The 27516-nt window shown below is 33.7% G+C and overlaps 11 non-coding genes across 11 annotated transcripts; all 11 read right to left on the bottom strand.

Moving 5' to 3' along the window:
* Positions 1 to 1634: 1634 nt before the first annotated feature.
* Positions 1635 to 1706, bottom strand: TRNAQ-UUG (transfer RNA glutamine (anticodon UUG)). Its single transcript has one exon. It is a non-coding gene; the product is annotated as a tRNA-Gln (tRNA).
* Positions 1707 to 4144: 2438 nt separating this feature from the next.
* On the bottom strand, positions 4145 to 4216 carry TRNAQ-UUG (transfer RNA glutamine (anticodon UUG)). Its single transcript has one exon. It is a non-coding gene; the product is annotated as a tRNA-Gln (tRNA).
* A 2438-nt stretch (positions 4217 to 6654) lies between these two features.
* TRNAQ-UUG (transfer RNA glutamine (anticodon UUG)) lies at positions 6655 to 6726 on the bottom strand. Its single transcript has one exon. It is a non-coding gene; the product is annotated as a tRNA-Gln (tRNA).
* A 2438-nt stretch (positions 6727 to 9164) lies between these two features.
* TRNAQ-UUG (transfer RNA glutamine (anticodon UUG)) lies at positions 9165 to 9236 on the bottom strand. The gene has a single exon. It is a non-coding gene; the product is annotated as a tRNA-Gln (tRNA).
* Positions 9237 to 11674: 2438 nt separating this feature from the next.
* TRNAQ-UUG (transfer RNA glutamine (anticodon UUG)) lies at positions 11675 to 11746 on the bottom strand. Its single transcript has one exon. It is a non-coding gene; the product is annotated as a tRNA-Gln (tRNA).
* A 2439-nt stretch (positions 11747 to 14185) lies between these two features.
* Positions 14186 to 14257, bottom strand: TRNAQ-UUG (transfer RNA glutamine (anticodon UUG)). The gene has a single exon. It is a non-coding gene; the product is annotated as a tRNA-Gln (tRNA).
* A 2436-nt stretch (positions 14258 to 16693) lies between these two features.
* On the bottom strand, positions 16694 to 16765 carry TRNAQ-UUG (transfer RNA glutamine (anticodon UUG)). Its single transcript has one exon. It is a non-coding gene; the product is annotated as a tRNA-Gln (tRNA).
* Positions 16766 to 19203: 2438 nt separating this feature from the next.
* On the bottom strand, positions 19204 to 19275 carry TRNAQ-UUG (transfer RNA glutamine (anticodon UUG)). The gene has a single exon. It is a non-coding gene; the product is annotated as a tRNA-Gln (tRNA).
* Positions 19276 to 21713: 2438 nt separating this feature from the next.
* Positions 21714 to 21785, bottom strand: TRNAQ-UUG (transfer RNA glutamine (anticodon UUG)). The gene has a single exon. It is a non-coding gene; the product is annotated as a tRNA-Gln (tRNA).
* Positions 21786 to 24224: 2439 nt separating this feature from the next.
* Positions 24225 to 24296, bottom strand: TRNAQ-UUG (transfer RNA glutamine (anticodon UUG)). Its single transcript has one exon. It is a non-coding gene; the product is annotated as a tRNA-Gln (tRNA).
* Positions 24297 to 26734: 2438 nt separating this feature from the next.
* Positions 26735 to 26806, bottom strand: TRNAQ-UUG (transfer RNA glutamine (anticodon UUG)). Its single transcript has one exon. It is a non-coding gene; the product is annotated as a tRNA-Gln (tRNA).
* Positions 26807 to 27516: the final 710 nt, after the last annotated feature.

Here is a 27516-nt window from a genome sequence, read left to right as displayed (position 1 = left end):
TCTTTTCACGATTTCCATACTAATATAAAACAACATTTTTACTAGCTGAATGAGATCATCATTTGGGTTCCTCTATGTTTGATTGAAGAAAACTTCTCATTCAAAATGTGCTATTTTTGCCTTATCAATAGCGGGAACGCTTAAAAAAGTCATGCTGTGAATCACCCGTCTGAAATGCGTTTGAGAAAATCAGGATATGATTTTATAATGGCTAACTACTTTGTGAAGAAATTTGATGTCAAAGTATTGTAAAGTTTGTATTGATGTAACTTGTTCAAGCTGATGGACATTTTGAAAGCATTCAATAATTGACTCTTTCAACCTACTGGTGTTGAATTTGAGCTATCAATGAACAAAGATGAAGAAATGGAAAAGCTCAAGAGTAATAAAAAAAGTCCCTCCAAGGTTTCAAATCGGATCATTGGATGCAAAGTCCAAATTGCCAACCATTGCTCTATCGAGCCACCCATGCAGGAGACAGAGACATTGCTTCAGTAGTCTGGAAATGTAGACTGTTTTATTATGCTACAGGCAAAGATGAACATTGTGATATAACTTTTATATTCAGATAAACATTTGAATATTTAACACTTTTATAGAGAATATAGCTGAAAAGAATCAAATCACATTAAATCTCTATCCACTATGACCATTCAAATGAGATATCTTTTTATCAATATAAGAGAAGGACATCACTGATGCGCTCTCTTTTGTCTCAATGGAAAAGGCACTCTTGTGTGAGAGGGTTCCAAGGTGTAATGGTTAGCACTCTGAATCCAGCGATCCGAGTTCAAATCTCGGTGGGACATACTACAATTATGAGATTCGCTGTTTAACTCATTTTTTAGAATTTGGTCTAGAAAAAACCTAATATCAACGTTTTATACTGATGCGTTTGAACGCATAAGTATGTATAGATGCATACATAGCTTTATCCATCTAGATAGCTGTTAGACAATATGAACATATCAATTATTCATAAACATAAATATTGAAGCTGAACCTAGAAACTGTTCTTTCACATCCACATTGTAAACATGAGTTTATTTTCCTTTCTCATCTATATGGCCAGTAATGAGATAGTTCATTTTTGCTGATTTCTTAGCTGACAACATGCTGGACTTACACAGTGCATTTCATTGTGAATTTCTTTGAAAGTGAATTTCAGATTCACACCTTTGACATGTCTTTCAAAAGATTCAACTTTATTGGTTGTGGATTTACTGTTGAAAATCAGTGTGTAAAATCTTTGTACGTCTGAATTTCAAGAATATTATTCAAACTGCACATCTTCGGTCCCCGTAATACAAAGTTTGACTCCTCAAGTTTTGTTTTAATGAATGCTTTGCAATTAAAAAGTTCCTTGTTCCCCTTATCAATAACAGTAAGATTTTAAAAAGTAATGTCGTGCATCAGGCCCCTGTGATGAGTTTGAGAAACCAGAGTGAGTTTGTAAAATCTCTCATTATTTTGAGCCATTTAGTTTCCAGGTATTGTAAAAATTCTATTATTTGCTCACATCTAGTAAACTTTTAGAGTATAATCAATAAATTAATTTTTCACCCTACCGGTATTAGATATGTGATATTAATGAATACACTTGAAAGAAAATGATTTGGTCAAGAGTCATAAAATGGTCCCACCGAGATTTGAACTCGGATCATTGGATTCAAAGTCCAAAGTGCTAACCATTACACCATGGAACCTCCCATGTGAAAGGAGTGCAAACTGCTGCAGCAATGTGGAAATGTCAAAGTTTTTAATATTCTACTGTCAAAGAGAAACTGAATTGGATTGCTTTCCTATTCTGGTAAACTTTTGCATATTGAACTATGTTGGGGAAGGATGTTGCCCAAAAGACTCAAATAACGTTATAACTCTGTTGAACAGTGGTTTTTATGTGAGATAATATTTTTCAATGAAAGATAAGTTGCCCCCTGAGGCAAATCTCTTCTGTCAAAATGGAAAGCTCACCCTGGTACGGGAGGGTGGATGGTGTCGTGGTTAGCACTCTGGAGACTGAAAACAGGGATCTGAGTACAAATTTCAGTGGGACTTATCTGAACATTACAATTTTCTTTTCCATTCAGTTCTTAGAAGTTTTATTTGGAACAACATCACATTTACTTATAAACATGTAAAAATCAACCTGTACATATGTATCTCTGTATATATAGCTATATGTCTCTGTATATTTATAGGAACATATAAACATATAGATTATAAAAATAAATATAATTAGTGGAGGTGAAAATCATGAACAGTTGTTGCCTCTCAGCATTTGAAACATGAGTTTCTACTTCTTTCTCTTTTATATGTCCTGAAATTGAGATAGTCACTTTTTACTCATTATTGATCCAACAATACAGTTGATGTATACAAAGCATATCATATGATTTGTGAATGAAGTTCAAAAATGAGAATTTGATCAGTACCTGTCATGCCTCCGACCAAAAGCTTATATTTTACGATTGGAGATCAACTGTTGTAAATCAGCATGAAAAACATTTTCTTTTCACGATTTCCATACTAATATAAAACAACATTTTTACTAGCTGAATGAGATCATCATTTGGGTTCCTCTATGTTTGATTGAAGAAAACTTCTCATTCAAAATGTGCTATTTTTGCCTTATCAATAGCGGGAACGCTTAAAAAAGTCATGCTGTGAATCACCCGTCTGAAATGCGTTTGAGAAAATCAGGATATGATTTTATAATGGCTAACTACTTTGTGAAGAAATTTGATGTCAAAGTATTGTAAAGTTTGTATTGATGTAACTTGTTCAAGCTGATGGACATTTTGAAAGCATTCAATAATTGACTCTTTCAACCTACTGGTGTTGAATTTGAGCTATCAATGAACAAAGATGAAGAAATGGAAAAGCTCAAGAGTAATAAAAAAAGTCCCTCCAAGGTTTCAAATCGGATCATTGGATGCAAAGTCCAAATTGCCAACCATTGCTCTATCGAGCCACCCATGCAGGAGACAGAGACATTGCTTCAGTAGTCTGGAAATGTAGACTGTTTTATTATGCTACAGGCAAAGATGAACATTGTGATATAACTTTTATATTCAGATAAACATTTGAATATTTAACACTTTTATAGAGAATATAGCTGAAAAGAATCAAATCACATTAAATCTCTATCCACTATGACCATTCAAATGAGATATCTTTTTATCAATATAGGAGAAGGACATCACTGATGCGCTCTCTTTTGTCTCAATGGAAAAGGCACTCTTGTGTGAGAGGGTTCCAAGGTGTAATGGTTAGCACTCTGAATCCAGCGATCCGAGTTCAAATCTCGGTGGGACCTACTACAATTATGAGATTCGCTGTTTAACTCATTTTTTAGAATTTGGTCTAGAAAAAACCTAATATCAACGTTTTATACTGATGCGTTTGAACGCATAAGTATGTATAGATGCATACATAGCTTTATCCATCTAGATAGCTGTTAGACAATATGAACATATCAATTATTCATAAACATAAATATTGAAGCTGAACCTAGAAACTGTTCTTTCACATCCACATTGTAAACATGAGTTTATTTTCCTTTCTCATCTATATGGCCAGTAATGAGATAGTTCATTTTTGCTGATTTCTTAGCTGACAACATGCTGGACTTACACAGTGCATTTCATTGTGAATTTCTTTGAAAGTGAATTTCAGATTCACACCTTTGACATGTCTTTCAAAAGATTCAACTTTATTGGTTGTGGATTTACTGTTGAAAATCAGTGTGTAAAATCTTTGTACGTCTGAATTTCAAGAATATTATTCAAACTGCACATCTTCGGTCCCCGTAATACAAAGTTTGACTCCTCAAGTTTTGTTTTAATGAATGCTTTGCAATTAAAAAGTTCCTTGTTCCCCTTATCAATAACAGTAAGATTTTAAAAAGTAATGTCGTGCATCAGGCCCCTGTGATGAGTTTGAGAAACCAGAGTGAGTTTGTAAAATCTCTCATTATTTTGAGCCATTTAGTTTCCAGGTATTGTAAAAATTCTATTATTTGCTCACATCTAGTAAACTTTTAGAGTATAATCAATAAATTAATTTTTCACCCTACCGGTATTAGATATGTGATATTAATGAATACACTTGAAAGAAAATGATTTGGTCAAGAGTCATAAAATGGTCCCACCGAGATTTGAACTCGGATCATTGGATTCAAAGTCCAAAGTGCTAACCATTACACCATGGAACCTCCCATGTGAAAGGAGTGCAAACTGCTGCAGCAATGTGGAAATGTCAAAGTTTTTAATATTCTACTGTCAAAGAGAAACTGAATTGGATTGCTTTCCTATTCTGGTAAACTTTTGCATATTGAACTATGTTGGGGAAGGATGTTGCCCAAAAGACTCAAATAACGTTATAACTCTGTTGAACAGTGGTTTTTATGTGAGATAATATTTTTCAATGAAAGATAAGTTGCCCCCTGAGGCAAATCTCTTCTGTCAAAATGGAAAGCTCACCCTGGTACGGGAGGGTGGATGGTGTCGTGGTTAGCACTCTGGAGACTGAAAACAGGGATCTGAGTACAAATTTCAGTGGGACTTATCTGAACATTACAATTTTCTTTTCCATTCAGTTCTTAGAAGTTTTATTTGGAACAACATCACATTTACTTATAAACATGTAAAAATCAACCTGTACATATGTATCTCTGTATATATAGCTATATGTCTCTGTATATTTATAGGAACATATAAACATATAGATTATAAAAATAAATATAATTAGTGGAGGTGAAAATCATGAACAGTTGTTGCCTCTCAGCATTTGAAACATGAGTTTCTACTTCTTTCTCTTTTATATGTCCTGAAATTGAGATAGTCACTTTTTACTCATTATTGATCCAACAATACAGTTGATGTATACAAAGCATATCATATGATTTGTGAATAAAGTTCAAAAATGAGAATTTGATCAGTACCTGTCATGCCTCCGACCAAAAGCTTATATTTTACGATTGGAGATCAACTGTTGTAAATAAGCATGAAAAACATTTTCTTTTCACGATTTCCATACTAATATAAAACAACATTTTTACTAGCTGAATGAGATCATCATTTGGGTTCCTCTATGTTTGATTGAAGAAAACTTCTCATTCAAAATGTGCTATTTTCGCCTTATCAATAGCGGGAAAGCTTGAAAAAGTGATGCTGTGAATCACCCGTCTGAAATGCGTTTGAGAAAATCAGGATATGATTTTATAATGGCTAACTACTTTGTGAAGAAATTTGATGTCAAAGTATTGTAAAGTTTGTATTGATGTAACTTGTTCAAGCTGATGGACATTTTGAAAGCATTCAATAATTGACTCTTTCAACCTACTGGTGTTGAATTTGAGCTATCAATGAACAAAGATGAAGAAATGGAAAAGCTCAAGAGTAATAAAAAAAGTCCCTCCAAGGTTTCAAATCGGATCATTGGATGCAAAGTCCAAATTGCCAACCATTGCTCTATCGAGCCACCCATGCAGGAGACAGAGACATTGCTTCAGTAGTCTGGAAATGTAGACTGTTTTATTATGCTACAGGCAAAGATGAACATTGTGATATAACTTTTATATTCAGATAAACATTTGAATATTTAACACTTTTATAGAGAATATAGCTGAAAAGAATCAAATCACATTAAATCTCTATCCACTATGACCATTCAAATGAGATATCTTTTTATCAATATAAGAGAAGGACATCACTGATGCGCTCTCTTTTGTCTCAATGGAAAAGGCACTCTTGTGTGAGAGGGTTCCAAGGTGTAATGGTTAGCACTCTGAATCCAGCGATCCGAGTTCAAATCTCGGTGGGACCTACTACAATTATGAGATTCGCTGTTTAACTCATTTTTTAGAATTTGGTCTAGAAAAAACCTAATATCAACGTTTTATACTGATGCGTTTGAACGCATAAGTATGTATAGATGCATACATAGCTTTATCCATCTAGATAGCTGTTAGACAATATGAACATATCAATTATTCATAAACATAAATATTGAAGCTGAACCTAGAAACTGTTCTTTCACATCCACATTGTAAACATGAGTTTATTTTCCTTTCTCATCTATATGGCCAGTAATGAGATAGTTCATTTTTGCTGATTTCTTAGCTGACAACATGCTGGACTTACACAGTGCATTTCATTGTGAATTTCTTTGAAAGTGGATTTCAGATTCACACCTTTGACATGTCTTTCAAAAGATTCAACTTTATTGGTTGTGGATTTACTGTTGAAAATCAGTGTGTAAAATCTTTGTACGTCTGAATTTCAAGAATATTATTCAAACTGCACATCTTCGGTCCCCGTAATACAAAGTTTGACTCCTCAAGTTTTGTTTTAATGAATGCTTTGCAATTAAAAAGTTCCTTGTTCCCCTTATCAATAACAGTAAGATTTTAAAAAGTAATGTCGTGCATCAGGCCCCTGTGATGAGTTTGAGAAACCAGAGTGAGTTTGTAAAATCTCTCATTATTTTGAGCCATTTAGTTTCCAGGTATTGTAAAAATTCTATTATTTGCTCACATCTAGTAAACTTTTAGAGTATAATCAATAAATTAATTTTTCACCCTACCGGTATTAGATATGTGATATTAATGAATACACTTGAAAGAAAATGATTTGGTCAAGAGTCATAAAATGGTCCCACCGAGATTTGAACTCGGATCATTGGATTCAAAGTCCAAAGTGCTAACCATTACACCATGGAACCTCCCATGTGAAAGGAGTGCAAACTGCTGCAGCAATGTGGAAATGTCAAAGTTTTTAATATTCTACTGTCAAAGAGAAACTGAATTGGATTGCTTTCCTATTCTGGTAAACTTTTGCATATTGAACTATGTTGGGGAAGGATGTTGCCCAAAAGACTCAAATAACGTTATAACTCTGTTGAACAGTGGTTTTTATGTGAGATAATATTTTTCAATGAAAGATAAGTTGCCCCCTGAGGCAAATCTCTTCTGTCAAAATGGAAAGCTCACCCTGGTACGGGAGGGTGGATGGTGTCGTGGTTAGCACTCTGGAGACTGAAAACAGGGATCTGAGTACAAATTTCAGTGGGACTTATCTGAACATTACAATTTTCTTTTCCATTCAGTTCTTAGAAGTTTTATTTGGAACAACATCACATTTACTTATAAACATGTAAAAATCAACCTGTACATATGTATCTCTGTATATATAGCTATATGTCTCTGTATATTTATAGGAACATATAAACATATAGATTATAAAAATAAATATAATTAGTGGAGGTGAAAATCATGAACAGTTGTTGCCTCTCAGCATTTGAAACATGAGTTTCTACTTCTTTCTCTTTTATATGTCCTGAAATTGAGATAGTCACTTTTTACTCATTATTGATCCAACAATACAGTTGATGTATACAAAGCATATCATATGATTTGTGAATAAAGTTCAAAAATGAGAATTTGATCAGTACCTGTCATGCCTCCGACCAAAAGCTTATATTTTACGATTGGAGATCAACTGTTGTAAATCAGCATGAAAAACATTTTCTTTTCACGATTTCCATACTAATATAAAACAACATTTTTACTAGCTGAATGAGATCATCATTTGGGTTCCTCTATGTTTGATTGAAGAAAACTTCTCATTCAAAATGTGCTATTTTCGCCTTATCAATAGCGGGAAAGCTTGAAAAAGTGATGCTGTGAATCACCCGTCTGAAATGCGTTTGAGAAAATCAGGATATGATTTTATAATGGCTAACTACTTTGTGAAGAAATTTGATGTCAAAGTATTGTAAAGTTTGTATTGATGTAACTTGTTCAAGCTGATGGACATTTTGAAAGCATTCAATAATTGACTCTTTCAACCTACTGGTGTTGAATTTGAGCTATCAATGAACAAAGATGAAGAAATGGAAAAGCTCAAGAGTAATAAAAAAAGTCCCTCCAAGGTTTCAAATCGGATCATTGGATGCAAAGTCCAAATTGCCAACCATTGCTCTATCGAGCCACCCATGCAGGAGACAGAGACATTGCTTCAGTAGTCTGGAAATGTAGACTGTTTTATTATGCTACAGGCAAAGATGAACATTGTGATATAACTTTTATATTCAGATAAACATTTGAATATTTAACACTTTTATAGAGAATATAGCTGAAAAGAATCAAATCACATTAAATCTCTATCCACTATGACCATTCAAATGAGATATCTTTTTATCAATATAAGAGAAGGACATCACTGATGCGCTCTCTTTTGTCTCAATGGAAAAGGCACTCTTGTGTGAGAGGGTTCCAAGGTGTAATGGTTAGCACTCTGAATCCAGCGATCCGAGTTCAAATCTCGGTGGGACCTACTACAATTATGAGATTCGCTGTTTAACTCATTTTTTAGAATTTGGTCTAGAAAAAACCTAATATCAACGTTTTATACTGATGCGTTTGAACGCATAAGTATGTATAGATGCATACATAGCTTTATCCATCTAGATAGCTGTTAGACAATATGAACATATCAATTATTCATAAACATAAATATTGAAGCTGAACCTAGAAACTGTTCTTTCACATCCACATTGTAAACATGAGTTTATTTTCCTTTCTCATCTATATGGCCAGTAATGAGATAGTTCATTTTTGCTGATTTCTTAGCTGACAACATGCTGGACTTACACAGTGCATTTCATTGTGAATTTCTTTGAAAGTGAATTTCAGATTCACACCTTTGACATGTCTTTCAAAAGATTCAACTTTATTGGTTGTGGATTTACTGTTGAAAATCAGTGTGTAAAATCTTTGTACGTCTGAATTTCAAGAATATTATTCAAACTGCACATCTTCGGTCCCCGTAATACAAAGTTTGACTCCTCAAGTTTTGTTTTAATGAATGCTTTGCAATTAAAAAGTTCCTTGTTCCCCTTATCAATAACAGTAAGATTTTAAAAAGTAATGTCGTGCATCAGGCCCCTGTGATGAGTTTGAGAAACCAGAGTGAGTTTGTAAAATCTCTCATTATTTTGAGCCATTTAGTTTCCAGGTATTGTAAAAATTCTATTATTTGCTCACATCTAGTAAACTTTTAGAGTATAATCAATAAATTAATTTTTCACCCTACCGGTATTAGATATGTGATATTAATGAATACACTTGAAAGAAAATGATTTGGTCAAGAGTCATAAAATGGTCCCACCGAGATTTGAACTCGGATCATTGGATTCAAAGTCCAAAGTGCTAACCATTACACCATGGAACCTCCCATGTGAAAGGAGTGCAAACTGCTGCAGCAATGTGGAAATGTCAAAGTTTTTAATATTCTACTGTCAAAGAGAAACTGAATTGGATTGCTTTCCTATTCTGGTAAACTTTTGCATATTGAACTATGTTGGGGAAGGATGTTGCCCAAAAGACTCAAATAACGTTATAACTCTGTTGAACAGTGGTTTTTATGTGAGATAATATTTTTCAATGAAAGATAAGTTGCCCCCTGAGGCAAATCTCTTCTGTCAAAATGGAAAGCTCACCCTGGTACGGGAGGGTGGATGGTGTCGTGGTTAGCACTCTGGAGACTGAAAACAGGGATCTGAGTACAAATTTCAGTGGGACTTATCTGAACATTACAATTTTCTTTTCCATTCAGTTCTTAGAAGTTTTATTTGGAACAACATCACATTTACTTATAAACATGTAAAAATCAACCTGTACATATGTATCTCTGTATATATAGCTATATGTCTCTGTATATTTATAGGAACATATAAACATATAGATTATAAAAATAAATATAATTAGTGGAGGTGAAAATCATGAACAGTTGTTGCCTCTCAGCATTTGAAACATGAGTTTCTACTTCTTTCTCTTTTATATGTCCTGAAATTGAGATAGTCACTTTTTACTCATTATTGATCCAACAATACAGTTGATGTATACAAAGCATATCATATGATTTGTGAATAAAGTTCAAAAATGAGAATTTGATCAGTACCTGTCATGCCTCCGACCAAAAGCTTATATTTTACGATTGGAGATCAACTGTTGTAAATCAGCATGAAAAACATTTTCTTTTCACGATTTCCATACTAATATAAAACAACATTTTTACTAGCTGAATGAGATCATCATTTGGGTTCCTCTATGTTTGATTGAAGAAAACTTCTCATTCAAATTGTGCTATTTTCGCCTTATCAATAGCGGGAAAGCTTAAAAAAGTGATGCTGTGAATCACCCGTCTGAAATGCGTTTGAGAAAATCAGGATATGATTTTATAATGGCTAACTACTTTGTGAAGAAATTTGATGTCAAAGTATTGTAAAGTTTGTATTGATGTAACTTGTTCAAGCTGATGGACATTTTGAAAGCATTCAATAATTGACTCTTTCAACCTACTGGTGTTGAATTTGAGCTATCAATGAACAAAGATGAAGAAATGGAAAAGCTCAAGAGTAATAAAAAAAGTCCCTCCAAGGTTTCAAATCGGATCATTGGATGCAAAGTCCAAATTGCCAACCATTGCTCTATCGAGCCACCCATGCAGGAGACAGAGACATTGCTTCAGTAGTCTGGAAATGTAGACTGTTTTATTATGCTACAGGCAAAGATGAACATTGTGATATAACTTTTATATTCAGATAAACATTTGAATATTTAACCCTTTTATAGAGAATATAGCTGAAAAGAATCAAATCACATTAAATCTCTATCCACTATGACCATTCAAATGAGATATCTTTTTATCAATATAAGAGAAGGACATCACTGATGCGCTCTCTTTTGTCTCAATGGAAAAGGCACTCTTGTGTGAGAGGGTTCCAAGGTGTAATGGTTAGCACTCTGAATCCAGCGATCCGAGTTCAAATCTCGGTGGGACCTACTACAATTATGAGATTCACTGTTTAACTCATTTTTTAGAATTTGGTCTAGAAAAAACCTAATATCAACGTTTTATACTGATGCGTTTGAACGCATAAGTATGTATAGATGCATACATAGCTTTATCCATCTAGATAGCTGTTAGACAATATGAACATATCAATTATTCATAAACATAAATATTGAAGCTGAACCTAGAAACTGTTCTTTCACATCCACATTGTAAACATGAGTTTATTTTCCTTTCTCATCTATATGGCCAGTAATGAGATAGTATATTTTTGCTGATTTCTTAGCTGACAACATGCTGGACTTACACAGTGCATTTCATTGTGAATTTCTTTGAAAGTGAATTTCAGATTCACACCTTTGACATGTCTTTCAAAAGATTCAACTTTATTGGTTGTGGATTTACTGTTGAAAATCAGTGTGTAAAATCTTTGTACGTCTGAATTTCAAGAATATTATTCAAACTGCACATCTTCGGTCCCCGTAATACAAAGTTTGACTCCTCAAGTTTTGTTTTAATGAGTGCTTTGCAATTAAAAAGTTCCTTGTTCCCCTTATCAATAACAGTAAGATTTTAAAAAGTAATGTCGTGCATCAGGGCCCTGTGATGAGTTTGAGAAACCAGAGTGAGTTTGTAAAATCTCTCATTATTTTGAGCCATTTAGTTTCCAGGTATTGTAAAAATTCTATTATTTGCTCACATCTAGTAAACTTTTAGAGTATAATCAATAAATTAATTTTTCACCCTACCGGTATTAGATATGTGATATTAATGAATACACTTGAAAGAAAATGATTTGGTCAAGAGTCATAAAATGGTCCCACCGAGATTTGAACTCGGATCATTGGATTCAAAGTCCAAAGTGCTAACCATTACACCATGGAACCTCCCATGTGAAAGGAGTGCAAACTGCTGCAGCAATGTGGAAATGTCAAAGTTTTTAATATTCTACTGTCAAAGAGAAACTGAATTGGATTGCTTTCCTATTCTGGTAAACTTTTGCATATTGAACTATGTTGGGGAAGGATGTTGCCCAAAAGACTCAAATAACGTTATAACTCTGTTGAACAGTGGTTTTTATGTGAGATAATATTTTTCAATGAAAGATAAGTTGCCCCCTGAGGCAAATCTCTTCTGTCAAAATGGAAAGCTCACCCTGGTACGGGAGGGTGGATGGTGTCGTGGTTAGCACTCTGGACTCTGAAAACAGGGATCTGAGTACAAATTTCAGTGGGACTTATCTGAACATTACAATTTTCTTTTCCATTCAGTTCTTAGAAGTTTTATTTGGAACAACATCACATTTACTTATAAACATGTAAAAATCAACCTGTACATATGTATCTCTGTATGTATAGCTATATGTCTCTGTATATTTATAGGAACATATAAACATATAGATTATAAAAATATATATAATTAGTGGAGGTGAAAATCATGAACAGTTGTTGCCTCTCAGCATTTGAAACATGAGTTTCTACTTCTTTCTCTTTTATATGTCCTGAAATTGAGATAGTCACTTTTTACTCATTATTGATCCAACAATACAGTTGATGTATACAAAGCATATCATATGATTTGTGAATGAAGTTCGAAAAATGAGAATTTGATCAGTACCTGTCATGCCTCCGACCAAAAGCTTATATTTTACGATTGGAGATCAACTGTTGTAAATCAGCATGAAAAACATTTTCTTTTCACGATTTCCATACTAATATAAAACAACATTTTTACTAGCTGAATGAGATCATCATTTGGGTTCCTCTATGTTTGATTGAAGAAAACTTCTCATTCAAAATGTGCTATTTTTGCCTTATCAATAGCGGGAACGCTTAAAAAAGTCATGCTGTGAATCACCCGTCTGAAATGCGTTTGAGAAAATCAGGATATGATTTTATAATGGCTAACTACTTTGTGAAGAAATTTGATGTCAAAGTATTTTAAAGTTTGTATTGATGTAACTTGTTCAAGCTGATGGACATTTTGAAAGCATTCAATAATTGACTCTTTCAACCTACTGGTGTTGGATTTGAGCTATCAATGAACAAAGATGAAGAAATGGAAAAGCTCAAGAGTAATAAAAAAAGTCCCTCCAAGGTTTCAAATCGGATCATTGGATGCAAAGTCCAAATTGCCAACCATTGCTCTATGGAGCCACCCATGCAGGAGACAGAGACATTGCTTCAGTAGTCTGGAAATGTAGACTGTTTTATTATGCTACAGGCAAAGATGAACATTGTGATATAACTTTTATATTCAGATAAACATTTGAATATTTAACACTTTTATAGAGAATATAGCTGAAAAGAATCAAATCACATTAAATCTCTATCCACTATGACCATTCAAATGAGATATCTTTTTATCAATATAAGAGAAGGACATCACTGATGCGCTCTCTTTTGTCTCAATGGAAAAGGCACTCTTGTGTGAGAGGGTTCCAAGGTGTAATGGTTAGCACTCTGAATCCAGCGATCCGAGTTCAAATCTCGGTGGGACCTACTACAATTATGAGATTCACTGTTTAACTCATTTTTTAGAATTTGGTCTAGAAAAAACCTAATATCAACGTTTTATACTGATGCGTTTGAACGCATAAGTATGTATAGATGCATACATAGCTTTATCCATCTAGATAGCTGTTAGACAATATGAACATATCAATTATTCATAAACATAAATATTGAAGCTGAACCTAGAAACTGTTCTTTCACATCCACATTGTAAACATGAGTTTATTTTCCTTTCTCATCTATATGGCCAGTAATGAGATAGTTCATTTTTGCTGATTTCTTAGCTGACAACATGCTGGACTTACACAGTGCATTTCATTGTGAATTTCTTTGAAAGTGAATTTCAGATTCACACCTTTGACATGTCCTTCAAAAGATTCAACTTTATTGGTTGTGGATTTACTGTTGAAAATCAGTGTGTAAAATCTTTGTACGTCTGAATTTCAAGATTATTATTCAAACTGCACATCTTCGGTCCCCGTAATACAAAGTTTGACTCCTCAAGTTTTGTTTTAATGAATGCTTTGCAATTAAAAAGTTCCTTGTTCCCCTTATCAATAACAGTAAGATTTTAAAAAGTAATGTCGTGCATCAGGCCCCTGTGATGAGTTTGAGAAACCAGAGTGAGTTTGTAAAATCTCTCATTATTTTGAGCCATTTAGTTTCCAGGTAGTGTAAAAATTCTATTATTTGCTCACATCTAGTAAACTTTTAGAGTATAATCAATAAATTAATTTTTCACCCTACCGGTATTAGATATGTGATATTAATGAATACACTTGAAAGAAAATGATTTGGTCAAGAGTCATAAAATGGTCCCACCGAGATTTGAACTCGGATCATTGGATTCAAAGTCCAAAGTGCTAACCATTACACCATGGAACCTCCCATGTGAAAGGAGTGCAAACTGCTGCAGCAATGTGGAAATGTCAAAGTTTTTAATATTCTACTGTCAAAGAGAAACTGAATTGGATTGCTTTCCTATTCTGGTAAACTTTTGCATATTGAACTATGTTGGGGAAGGATGTTGCCCAAAAGACTCAAATAACGTTATAACTCTGTTGAACAGTGGTTTTTATGTGAGATAATATTTTTCAATGAAAGATAAGTTGCCCCCTGAGGCAAATCTCTTCTGTCAAAATGGAAAGCTCACCCTGGTACGGGAGGGTGGATGGTGTCGTGGTTAGCACTCTGGAGACTGAAAACAGGGATCTGAGTACAAATTTCAGTGGGACTTATCTGAACATTACAATTTTCTTTTCCATTCAGTTCTTAGAAGTTTTATTTGGAACAACATCACATTTACTTATAAACATGTAAAAATCAACCTGTACATATGTATCTCTGTATATATAGCTATATGTCTCTGTATATTTATAGGAACATATAAACATATAGATTATAAAAATAAATATAATTAGTGGAGGTGAAAATCATGAACAGTTGTTGCCTCTCAGCATTTGAAACATGAGTTTCTACTTCTTTCTCTTTTATATGTCCTGAAATTGAGATAGTCACTTTTTACTCATTATTGATCCAACAATACAGTTGATGTATACAAAGCATATCATATGATTTGTGAATGAAGTTCAAAAATGAGAATTTGATCAGTACCTGTCATGCCTCCGACCAAAAGCTTATATTTTACGATTGGAGATCAACTGTTGTAAATCAGCATGAAAAACATTTTCTTTTCACGATTTCCATACTAATATAAAACAACATTTTTACTAGCTGAATGAGATCATCATTTGGGTTCCTCTATGTTTGATTGAAGAAAACTTCTCATTCAAAATGTGCTATTTTTGCCTTATCAATAGCGGGAACGCTTAAAAAAGTCATGCTGTGAATCACCCGTCTGAAATGCGTTTGAGAAAATCAGGATATGATTTTATAATGGCTAACTACTTTGTGAAGAAATTTGATGTCAAAGTATTGTAAAGTTTGTATTGATGTAACTTGTTCAAGCTGATGGACATTTTGAAAGCATTCAATAATTGACTCTTTCAACCTACTGGTGTTGAATTTGAGCTATCAATGAACAAAGATGAAAAAATGGAAAAGCTCAAGAGTAATAAAAAAAGTCCCTCCAAGGTTTCAAATCGGATCATTGGATGCAAAGTCCAAATTGCCAACCATTGCTCTATCGAGCCACCCATGCAGGAGACAGAGACATTGCTTCAGTAGTCTGGAAATGTAGACTGTTTTATTATGCTACAGGCAAAGATGAACATTGTGATATAACTTTTATATTCAGATAAACATTTGAATATTTAACACTTTTATAGAGAATATAGCTGAAAAGAATCAAATCACATTAAATCTCTATCCACTATGACCATTCAAATGAGATATCTTTTTATCAATATAAGAGAAGGACATCACTGATGCGCTCTCTTTTGTCTCAATGGAAAAGGCACTCTTGTGTGAGAGGGTTCCAAGGTGTAATGGTTAGCACTCTGAATCCAGCGATCCGAGTTCAAATCTCGGTGGGACCTACTACAATTATGAGATTCACTGTTTAACTCATTTTTTAGAATTTGGTCTAGAAAAAACCTAATATCAACGTTTTATACTGATGCGTTTGAACGCATAAGTATGTATAGATGCATACATAGCTTTATCCATCTAGATAGCTGTTAGACAATATGAACATATCAATTATTCATAAACATAAATATTGAAGCTGAACCTAGAAACTGTTCTTTCACATCCACATTGTAAACATGAGTTTATTTTCCTTTCTCATCTATATGGCCAGTAATGAGAGTTCATTTTTGCTGATTTCTTAGCTGACAACATGCTGGACTTACACAGTGCATTTCATTGTGAATTTCTTTGAAAGTGAATTTCAGATTCACACCTTTGACATGTCTTTCAAAAGATTCAACTTTATTGGTTGTGGATTTACTGTTGAAAATCAGTGTGTAAAATCTTTGTACGTCTGAATTTCAAGAATATTATTCAAACTGCACATCTTCGGTCCCCGTAATACAAAGTTTGACTCCTCAAGTTTTGTTTTAATGAATGCTTTGCAATTAAAAAGTTCCTTGTTCCCCTTATCAATAACAGTAAGATTTTAAAAAGTAATGTCGTGCATCAGGCCCCTGTGATGAGTTTGAGAAACCAGAGTGAGTTTGTAAAATCTCTCATTATTTTGAGCCATTTAGTTTCCAGGTATTGTAAAAATTCTATTATTTGCTCACATCTAGTAAACTTTTAGAGTATAATCAATAAATTAATTTTTCACCCTACCGGTATTAGATATGTGATATTAATGAATACACTTGAAAGAAAATGATTTGGTCAAGAGTCATAAAATGGTCCCACCGAGATTTGAACTCGGATCATTGGATTCAAAGTCCAAAGTGCTAACCATTACACCATGGAACCTCCCATGTGAAAGGAGTGCAAACTGCTGCAGCAATGTGGAAATGTCAAAGTTTTTAATATTCTACTGTCAAAGAGAAACTGAATTGGATTGCTTTCCTATTCTGGTAAACTTTTGCATATTGAACTATGTTGGGGAAGGATGTTGCCCAAAAGACTCAAATAACGTTATAACTCTGTTGAACAGTGGTTTTTATGTGAGATAATATTTTTCAATGAAAGATAAGTTGCCCCCTGAGGCAAATCTCTTCTGTCAAAATGGAAAGCTCACCCTGGTACGGGAGGGTGGATGGTGTCGTGGTTAGCACTCTGGAGACTGAAAACAGGGATCTGAGTACAAATTTCAGTGGGACTTATCTGAACATTACAATTTTCTTTTCCATTCAGTTCTTAGAAGTTTTATTTGGAACAACATCACATTTACTTATAAACATGTAAAAATCAACCTGTACATATGTATCTCTGTATATATAGCTATATGTCTCTGTATATTTATAGGAACATATAAACATATAGATTATAAAAATAAATATAATTAGTGGAGGTGAAAATCATGAACAGTTGTTGCCTCTCAGCATTTGAAACATGAGTTTCTACTTCTTTCTCTTTTATATGTCCTGAAATTGAGATAGTCACTTTTTACTCATTATTGATCCAACAATACAGTTGATGTATACAAAGCATATCATATGATTTGTGAATAAAGTTCAAAAATGAGAATTTGATCAGTACCTGTCATGCCTCCGACCAAAAGCTTATATTTTACGATTGGAGATCAACTGTTGTAAATCAGCATGAAAAACATTTTCTTTTCACGATTTCCATACTAATATAAAACAACATTTTTACTAGCTGAATGAGATCATCATTTGGGTTCCTCTATGTTTGATTGAAGAAAACTTCTCATTCAAAATGTGCTATTTTCGCCTTATCAATAGCGGGAAAGCTTGAAAAAGTGATGCTGTGAATCACCCGTCTGAAATGCGTTTGAGAAAATCAGGATATGATTTTATAATGGCTAACTACTTTGTGAAGAAATTTGATGTCAAAGTATTGTAAAGTTTGTATTGATGTAACTTGTTCAAGCTGATGGACATTTTGAAAGCATTCAATAATTGACTCTTTCAACCTACTGGTGTTGAATTTGAGCTATCAATGAACAAAGATGAAGAAATGGAAAAGCTCAAGAGTAATAAAAAAAGTCCCTCCAAGGTTTCAAATCGGATCATTGGATGCAAAGTCCAAATTGCCAACCATTGCTCTATCGAGCCACCCATGCAGGAGACAGAGACATTGCTTCAGTAGTCTGGAAATGTAGACTGTTTTATTATGCTACAGGCAAAGATGAACATTGTGATATAACTTTTATATTCAGATAAACATTTGAATATTTAACACTTTTATAGAGAATATAGCTGAAAAGAATCAAATCACATTAAATCTCTATCCACTATGACCATTCAAATGAGATATCTTTTTATCAATATAAGAGAAGGACATCACTGATGCGCTCTCTTTTGTCTCAATGGAAAAGGCACTCTTGTGTGAGAGGGTTCCAAGGTGTAATGGTTAGCACTCTGAATCCAGCGATCCGAGTTCAAATCTCGGTGGGACCTACTACAATTATGAGATTCGCTGTTTAACTCATTTTTTAGAATTTGGTCTAGAAAAAACCTAATATCAACGTTTTATACTGATGCGTTTGAACGCATAAGTATGTATAGATGCATACATAGCTTTATCCATCTAGATAGCTGTTAGACAATATGAACATATCAATTATTCATAAACATAAATATTGAAGCTGAACCTAGAAACTGTTCTTTCACATCCACATTGTAAACATGAGTTTATTTTCCTTTCTCATCTATATGGCCAGTAATGAGATAGTTCATTTTTGCTGATTTCTTAGCTGACAACATGCTGGACTTACACAGTGCATTTCATTGTGAATTTCTTTGAAAGTGAATTTCAGATTCACACCTTTGACATGTCTTTCAAAAGATTCAACTTTATTGGTTGTGGATTTACTGTTGAAAATCAGTGTGTAAAATCTTTGTACGTCTGAATTTCAAGAATATTATTCAAACTGCACATCTTCGGTCCCCGTAATACAAAGTTTGACTCCTCAAGTTTTGTTTTAATGAATGCTTTGCAATTAAAAAGTTCCTTGTTCCCCTTATCAATAACAGTAAGATTTTAAAAAGTAATGTCGTGCATCAGGCCCCTGTGATGAGTTTGAGAAACCAGAGTGAGTTTGTAAAATCTCTCATTATTTTGAGCCATTTAGTTTCCAGGTATTGTAAAAATTCTATTATTTGCTCACATCTAGTAAACTTTTAGAGTATAATCAATAAATTAATTTTTCACCCTACCGGTATTAGATATGTGATATTAATGAATACACTTGAAAGAAAATGATTTGGTCAAGAGTCATAAAATGGTCCCACCGAGATTTGAACTCGGATCATTGGATTCAAAGTCCAAAGTGCTAACCATTACACCATGGAACCTCCCATGTGAAAGGAGTGCAAACTGCTGCAGCAATGTGGAAATGTCAAAGTTTTTAATATTCTACTGTCAAAGAGAAACTGAATTGGATTGCTTTCCTATTCTGGTAAACTTTTGCATATTGAACTATGTTGGGGAAGGATGTTGCCCAAAAGACTCAAATAACGTTATAACTCTGTTGAACAGTGGTTTTTATGTGAGATAATATTTTTCAATGAAAGATAAGTTGCCCCCTGAGGCAAATCTCTTCTGTCAAAATGGAAAGCTCACCCTGGTACGGGAGGGTGGATGGTGTCGTGGTTAGCACTCTGGAGACTGAAAACAGGGATCTGAGTACAAATTTCAGTGGGACTTATCTGAACATTACAATTTTCTTTTCCATTCAGTTCTTAGAAGTTTTATTTGGAACAACATCACATTTACTTATAAACATGTAAAAATCAACCTGTACATATGTATCTCTGTATATATAGCTATATGTCTCTGTATATTTATAGGAACATATAAACATATAGATTATAAAAATAAATATAATTAGTGGAGGTGAAAATCATGAACAGTTGTTGCCTCTCAGCATTTGAAACATGAGTTTCTACTTCTTTCTCTTTTATATGTCCTGAAATTGAGATAGTCACTTTTTACTCATTATTGATCCAACAATACAGTTGATGTATACAAAGCATATCATATGATTTGTGAATAAAGTTCAAAAATGAGAATTTGATCAGTACCTGTCATGCCTCCGACCAAAAGCTTATATTTTACGATTGGAGATCAACTGTTGTAAATCAGCATGAAAAACATTTTCTTTTCACGATTTCCATACTAATATAAAACAACATTTTTACTAGCTGAATGAGATCATCATTTGGGTTCCTCTATGTTTGATTGAAGAAAACTTCTCATTCAAATTGTGCTATTTTCGCCTTATCAATAGCGGGAAAGCTTAAAAAAGTGATGCTGTGAATCACCCGTCTGAAATGCGTTTGAGAAAATCAGGATATGATTTTATAATGGCTAACTACTTTGTGAAGAAATTTGATGTCAAAGTATTGTAAAGTTTGTATTGATGTAACTTGTTCAAGCTGATGGACATTTTGAAAGCATTCAATAATTGACTCTTTCAACCTACTGGTGTTGAATTTGAGCTATCAATGAACAAAGATGAAGAAATGGAAAAGCTCAAGAGTAATAAAAAAAGTCCCTCCAAGGTTTCAAATCGGATCATTGGATGCAAAGTCCAAATTGCCAACCATTGCTCTATCGAGCCACCCATGCAGGAGACAGAGACATTGCTTCAGTAGTCTGGAAATGTAGACTGTTTTATTATGCTACAGGCAAAGATGAACATTGTGATATAACTTTTATATTCAGATAAACATTTGAATATTTAACCCTTTTATAGAGAATATAGCTGAAAAGAATCAAATCACATTAAATCTCTATCCACTATGACCATTCAAATGAGATATCTTTTTATCAATATAAGAGAAGGACATCACTGATGCGCTCTCTTTTGTCTCAATGGAAAAGGCACTCTTGTGTGAGAGGGTTCCAAGGTGTAATGGTTAGCACTCTGAATCCAGCGATCCGAGTTCAAATCTCGGTGGGACCTACTACAATTATGAGATTCACTGTTTAACTCATTTTTTAGAATTTGGTCTAGAAAAAACCTAATATCAACGTTTTATACTGATGCGTTTGAACGCATAAGTATGTATAGATGCATACATAGCTTTATCCATCTAGATAGCTGTTAGACAATATGAACATATCAATTATTCATAAACATAAATATTGAAGCTGAACCTAGAAACTGTTCTTTCACATCCACATTGTAAACATGAGTTTATTTTCCTTTCTCATCTATATGGCCAGTAATGAGATAGTATATTTTTGCTGATTTCTTAGCTGACAACATGCTGGACTTACACAGTGCATTTCATTGTGAATTTCTTTGAAAGTGAATTTCAGATTCACACCTTTGACATGTCTTTCAAAAGATTCAACTTTATTGGTTGTGGATTTACTGTTGAAAATCAGTGTGTAAAATCTTTGTACGTCTGAATTTCAAGAATATTATTCAAACTGCACATCTTCGGTCCCCGTAATACAAAGTTTGACTCCTCAAGTTTTGTTTTAATGAGTGCTTTGCAATTAAAAAGTTCCTTGTTCCCCTTATCAATAACAGTAAGATTTTAAAAAGTAATGTCGTGCATCAGGGCCCTGTGATGAGTTTGAGAAACCAGAGTGAGTTTGTAAAATCTCTCATTATTTTGAGCCATTTAGTTTCCAGGTATTGTAAAAATTCTATTATTTGCTCACATCTAGTAAACTTTTAGAGTATAATCAATAAATTAATTTTTCACCCTACCGGTATTAGATATGTGATATTAATGAATACACTTGAAAGAAAATGATTTGGTCAAGAGTCATAAAATGGTCCCACCGAGATTTGAACTCGGATCATTGGATTCAAAGTCCAAAGTGCTAACCATTACACCATGGAACCTCCCATGTGAAAGGAGTGCAAACTGCTGCAGCAATGTGGAAATGTCAAAGTTTTTAATATTCTACTGTCAAAGAGAAACTGAATTGGATTGCTTTCCTATTCTGGTAAACTTTTGCATATTGAACTATGTTGGGGAAGGATGTTGCCCAAAAGACTCAAATAACGTTATAACTCTGTTGAACAGTGGTTTTTATGTGAGATAATATTTTTCAATGAAAGATAAGTTGCCCCCTGAGGCAAATCTCTTCTGTCAAAATGGAAAGCTCACCCTGGTACGGGAGGGTGGATGGTGTCGTGGTTAGCACTCTGGACTCTGAAAACAGGGATCTGAGTACAAATTTCAGTGGGACTTATCTGAACATTACAATTTTCTTTTCCATTCAGTTCTTAGAAGTTTTATTTGGAACAACATCACATTTACTTATAAACATGTAAAAATCAACCTGTACATATGTATCTCTGTATGTATAGCTATATGTCTCTGTATATTTATAGGAACATATAAACATATAGATTATAAAAATATATATAATTAGTGGAGGTGAAAATCATGAACAGTTGTTGCCTCTCAGCATTTGAAACATGAGTTTCTACTTCTTTCTCTTTTATATGTCCTGAAATTGAGATAGTCACTTTTTACTCATTATTGATCCAACAATACAGTTGATGTATACAAAGCATATCATATGATTTGTGAATGAAGTTCGAAAAATGAGAATTTGATCAGTACCTGTCATGCCTCCGACCAAAAGCTTATATTTTACGATTGGAGATCAACTGTTGTAAATCAGCATGAAAAACATTTTCTTTTCACGATTTCCATACTAATATAAAACAACATTTTTACTAGCTGAATGAGATCATCATTTGGGTTCCTCTATGTTTGATTGAAGAAAACTTCTCATTCAAAATGTGCTATTTTTGCCTTATCAATAGCGGGAACGCTTAAAAAAGTCATGCTGTGAATCACCCGTCTGAAATGCGTTTGAGAAAATCAGGATATGATTTTATAATGGCTAACTACTTTGTGAAGAAATTTGATGTCAAAGTATTTTAAAGTTTGTATTGATGTAACTTGTTCAAGCTGATGGACATTTTGAAAGCATTCAATAATTGACTCTTTCAACCTACTGGTGTTGGATTTGAGCTATCAATGAACAAAGATGAAGAAATGGAAAAGCTCAAGAGTAATAAAAAAAGTCCCTCCAAGGTTTCAAATCGGATCATTGGATGCAAAGTCCAAATTGCCAACCATTGCTCTATGGAGCCACCCATGCAGGAGACAGAGACATTGCTTCAGTAGTCTGGAAATGTAGACTGTTTTATTATGCTACAGGCAAAGATGAACATTGTGATATAACTTTTATATTCAGATAAACATTTGAATATTTAACACTTTTATAGAGAATATAGCTGAAAAGAATCAAATCACATTAAATCTCTATCCACTATGACCATTCAAATGAGATATCTTTTTATCAATATAAGAGAAGGACATCACTGATGCGCTCTCTTTTGTCTCAATGGAAAAGGCACTCTTGTGTGAGAGGGTTCCAAGGTGTAATGGTTAGCACTCTGAATCCAGCGATCCGAGTTCAAATCTCGGTGGGACCTACTACAATTATGAGATTCACTGTTTAACTCATTTTTTAGAATTTGGTCTAGAAAAAACCTAATATCAACGTTTTATACTGATGCGTTTGAACGCATAAGTATGTATAGATGCATACATAGCTTTATCCATCTAGATAGCTGTTAGACAATATGAACATATCAATTATTCATAAACATAAATATTGAAGCTGAACCTAGAAACTGTTCTTTCACATCCACATTGTAAACATGAGTTTATTTTCCTTTCTCATCTATATGGCCAGTAATGAGATAGTTCATTTTTGCTGATTTCTTAGCTGACAACATGCTGGACTTACACAGTGCATTTCATTGTGAATTTCTTTGAAAGTGAATTTCAGATTCACACCTTTGACATGTCCTTCAAAAGATTCAACTTTATTGGTTGTGGATTTACTGTTGAAAATCAGTGTGTAAAATCTTTGTACGTCTGAATTTCAAGATTATTATTCAAACTGCACATCTTCGGTCCCCGTAATACAAAGTTTGACTCCTCAAGTTTTGTTTTAATGAATGCTTTGCAATTAAAAAGTTCCTTGTTCCCCTTATCAATAACAGTAAGATTTTAAAAAGTAATGTCGTGCATCAGGCCCCTGTGATGAGTTTGAGAAACCAGAGTGAGTTTGTAAAATCTCTCATTATTTTGAGCCATTTAGTTTCCAGGTAGTGTAAAAATTCTATTATTTGCTCACATCTAGTAAACTTTTAGAGTATAATCAATAAATTAATTTTTCACCCTACCGGTATTAGATATGTGATATTAATGAATACACTTGAAAGAAAATGATTTGGTCAAGAGTCATAAAATGGTCCCACCGAGATTTGAACTCGGATCATTGGATTCAAAGTCCAAAGTGCTAACCATTACACCATGGAACCTCCCATGTGAAAGGAGTGCAAACTGCTGCAGCAATGTGGAAATGTCAAAGTTTTTAATATTCTACTGTCAAAGAGAAACTGAATTGGATTGCTTTCCTATTCTGGTAAACTTTTGCATATTGAACTATGTTGGGGAAGGATGTTGCCCAAAAGACTCAAATAACGTTATAACTCTGTTGAACAGTGGTTTTTATGTGAGATAATATTTTTCAATGAAAGATAAGTTGCCCCCTGAGGCAAATCTCTTCTGTCAAAATGGAAAGCTCACCCTGGTACGGGAGGGTGGATGGTGTCGTGGTTAGCACTCTGGAGACTGAAAACAGGGATCTGAGTACAAATTTCAGTGGGACTTATCTGAACATTACAATTTTCTTTTCCATTCAGTTCTTAGAAGTTTTATTTGGAACAACATCACATTTACTTATAAACATGTAAAAATCAACCTGTACATATGTATCTCTGTATATATAGCTATATGTCTCTGTATATTTATAGGAACATATAAACATATAGATTATAAAAATAAATATAATTAGTGGAGGTGAAAATCATGAACAGTTGTTGCCTCTCAGCATTTGAAACATGAGTTTCTACTTCTTTCTCTTTTATATGTCCTGAAATTGAGATAGTCACTTTTTACTCATTATTGATCCAACAATACAGTTGATGTATACAAAGCATATCATATGATTTGTGAATGAAGTTCAAAAATGAGAATTTGATCAGTACCTGTCATGCCTCCGACCAAAAGCTTATATTTTACGATTGGAGATCAACTGTTGTAAATCAGCATGAAAAACATTTTCTTTTCACGATTTCCATACTAATATAAAACAACATTTTTACTAGCTGAATGAGATCATCATTTGGGTTCCTCTATGTTTGATTGAAGAAAACTTCTCATTCAAAATGTGCTATTTTTGCCTTATCAATAGCGGGAACGCTTAAAAAAGTCATGCTGTGAATCACCCGTCTGAAATGCGTTTGAGAAAATCAGGATATGATTTTATAATGGCTAACTACTTTGTGAAGAAATTTGATGTCAAAGTATTGTAAAGTTTGTATTGATGTAACTTGTTCAAGCTGATGGACATTTTGAAAGCATTCAATAATTGACTCTTTCAACCTACTGGTGTTGAATTTGAGCTATCAATGAACAAAGATGAAGAAATGGAAAAGCTCAAGAGTAATAAAAAAAGTCCCTCCAAGGTTTCAAATCGGATCATTGGATGCAAAGTCCAAATTGCCAACCATTGCTCTATCGAGCCACCCATGCAGGAGACAGAGACATTGCTTCAGTAGTCTGGAAATGTAGACTGTTTTATTATGCTACAGGCAAAGATGAACATTGTGATATAACTTTTATATTCAGATAAACATTTGAATATTTAACACTTTTATAGAGAATATAGCTGAAAAGAATCAAATCACATTAAATCTCTATCCACTATGACCATTCAAATGAGATATCTTTTTATCAATATAAGAGAAGGACATCACTGATGCGCTCTCTTTTGTCTCAATGGAAAAGGCACTCTTGTGTGAGAGGGTTCCAAGGTGTAATGGTTAGCACTCTGAATCCAGCGATCCGAGTTCAAATCTCGGTGGGACCTACTACAATTATGAGATTCACTGTTTAACTCATTTTTTAGAATTTGGTCTAGAAAAAACCTAATATCAACGTTTTATACTGATGCGTTTGAACGCATAAGTATGTATAGATGCATACATAGCTTTATCCATCTAGATAGCTGTTAGACAATATGAACATATCAATTATTCATAAACATAAATATTGAAGCTGAACCTAGAAACTGTTCTTTCACATCCACATTGTAAACATGAGTTTATTTTCCTTTCTCATCTATATGGCCAGTAATGAGATAGTTCATTTTTGCTGATTTCTTAGCTGACAACATGCTGGACTTACACAGTGCATTTCATTGTGAATTTCTTTGAAAGTGAATTTCAGATTCACACCTTTGACATGTCTTTCAAAAGATTCAACTTTATTGGTTGTGGATTTACTGTTGAAAATCAGTGTGTAAAATCTTTGTACGTCTGAATTTCAAGAATATTATTCAAACTGCACATCTTCGGTCCCCGTAATACAAAGTTTGACTCCTCAAGTTTTGTTTTAATGAATGCTTTGCAATTAAAAAGTTCCTTGTTCCCCTTATCAATAACAGTAAGATTTTAAAAAGTAATGTCGTGCATCAGGCCCCTGTGATGAGTTTGAGAAACCAGAGTGAGTTTGTAAAATCTCTCATTATTTTGAGCCATTTAGTTTCCAGGTATTGTAAAAATTCTATTATTTGCTCACATCTAGTAAACTTTTAGAGTATAATCAATAAATTAATTTTTCACCCTACCGGTATTAGATATGTGATATTAATGAATACACTTGAAAGAAAATGATTTGGTCAAGAGTCATAAAATGGTCCCACCGAGATTTGAACTCGGATCATTGGATTCAAAGTCCAAAGTGCTAACCATTACACCATGGAACCTCCCATGTGAAAGGAGTGCAAACTGCTGCAGCAATGTGGAAATGTCAAAGTTTTTAATATTCTACTGTCAAAGAGAAACTGAATTGGATTGCTTTCCTATTCTGGTAAACTTTTGCATATTGAACTATGTTGGGGAAGGATGTTGCCCAAAAGACTCAAATAACGTTATAACTCTGTTGAACAGTGGTTTTTATGTGAGATAATATTTTTCAATGAAAGATAAGTTGCCCCCTGAGGCAAATCTCTTCTGTCAAAATGGAAAGCTCACCCTGGTACGGGAGGGTGGATGGTGTCGTGGTTAGCACTCTGGAGACTGAAAACAGGGATCTGAGTACAAATTTCAGTGGGACTTATCTGAACATTACAATTTTCTTTTCCATTCAGTTCTTAGAAGTTTTATTTGGAACAACATCACATTTACTTATAAACATGTAAAAATCAACCTGTACATATGTATCTCTGTATATATAGCTATATGTCTCTGTATATTTATAGGAACATATAAACATATAGATTATAAAAATAAATATAATTAGTGGAGGTGAAAATCATGAACAGTTGTTGCCTCTCAGCATTTGAAACATGAGTTTCTACTTCTTTCTCTTTTATATGTCCTGAAATTGAGATAGTCACTTTTTACTCATTATTGATCCAACAATACAGTTGATGTATACAAAGCATATCATATGATTTGTGAATAAAGTTCAAAA

Source organism: Triturus cristatus, chromosome 5_2, assembly GCF_964204655.1.
Source record: "Triturus cristatus chromosome 5_2, aTriCri1.1, whole genome shotgun sequence".
Classification (NCBI taxonomy): Eukaryota; Metazoa; Chordata; class Amphibia; order Caudata; family Salamandridae; genus Triturus; species Triturus cristatus.
This window is presented reverse-complemented; position numbering and strand designations above follow the sequence as displayed.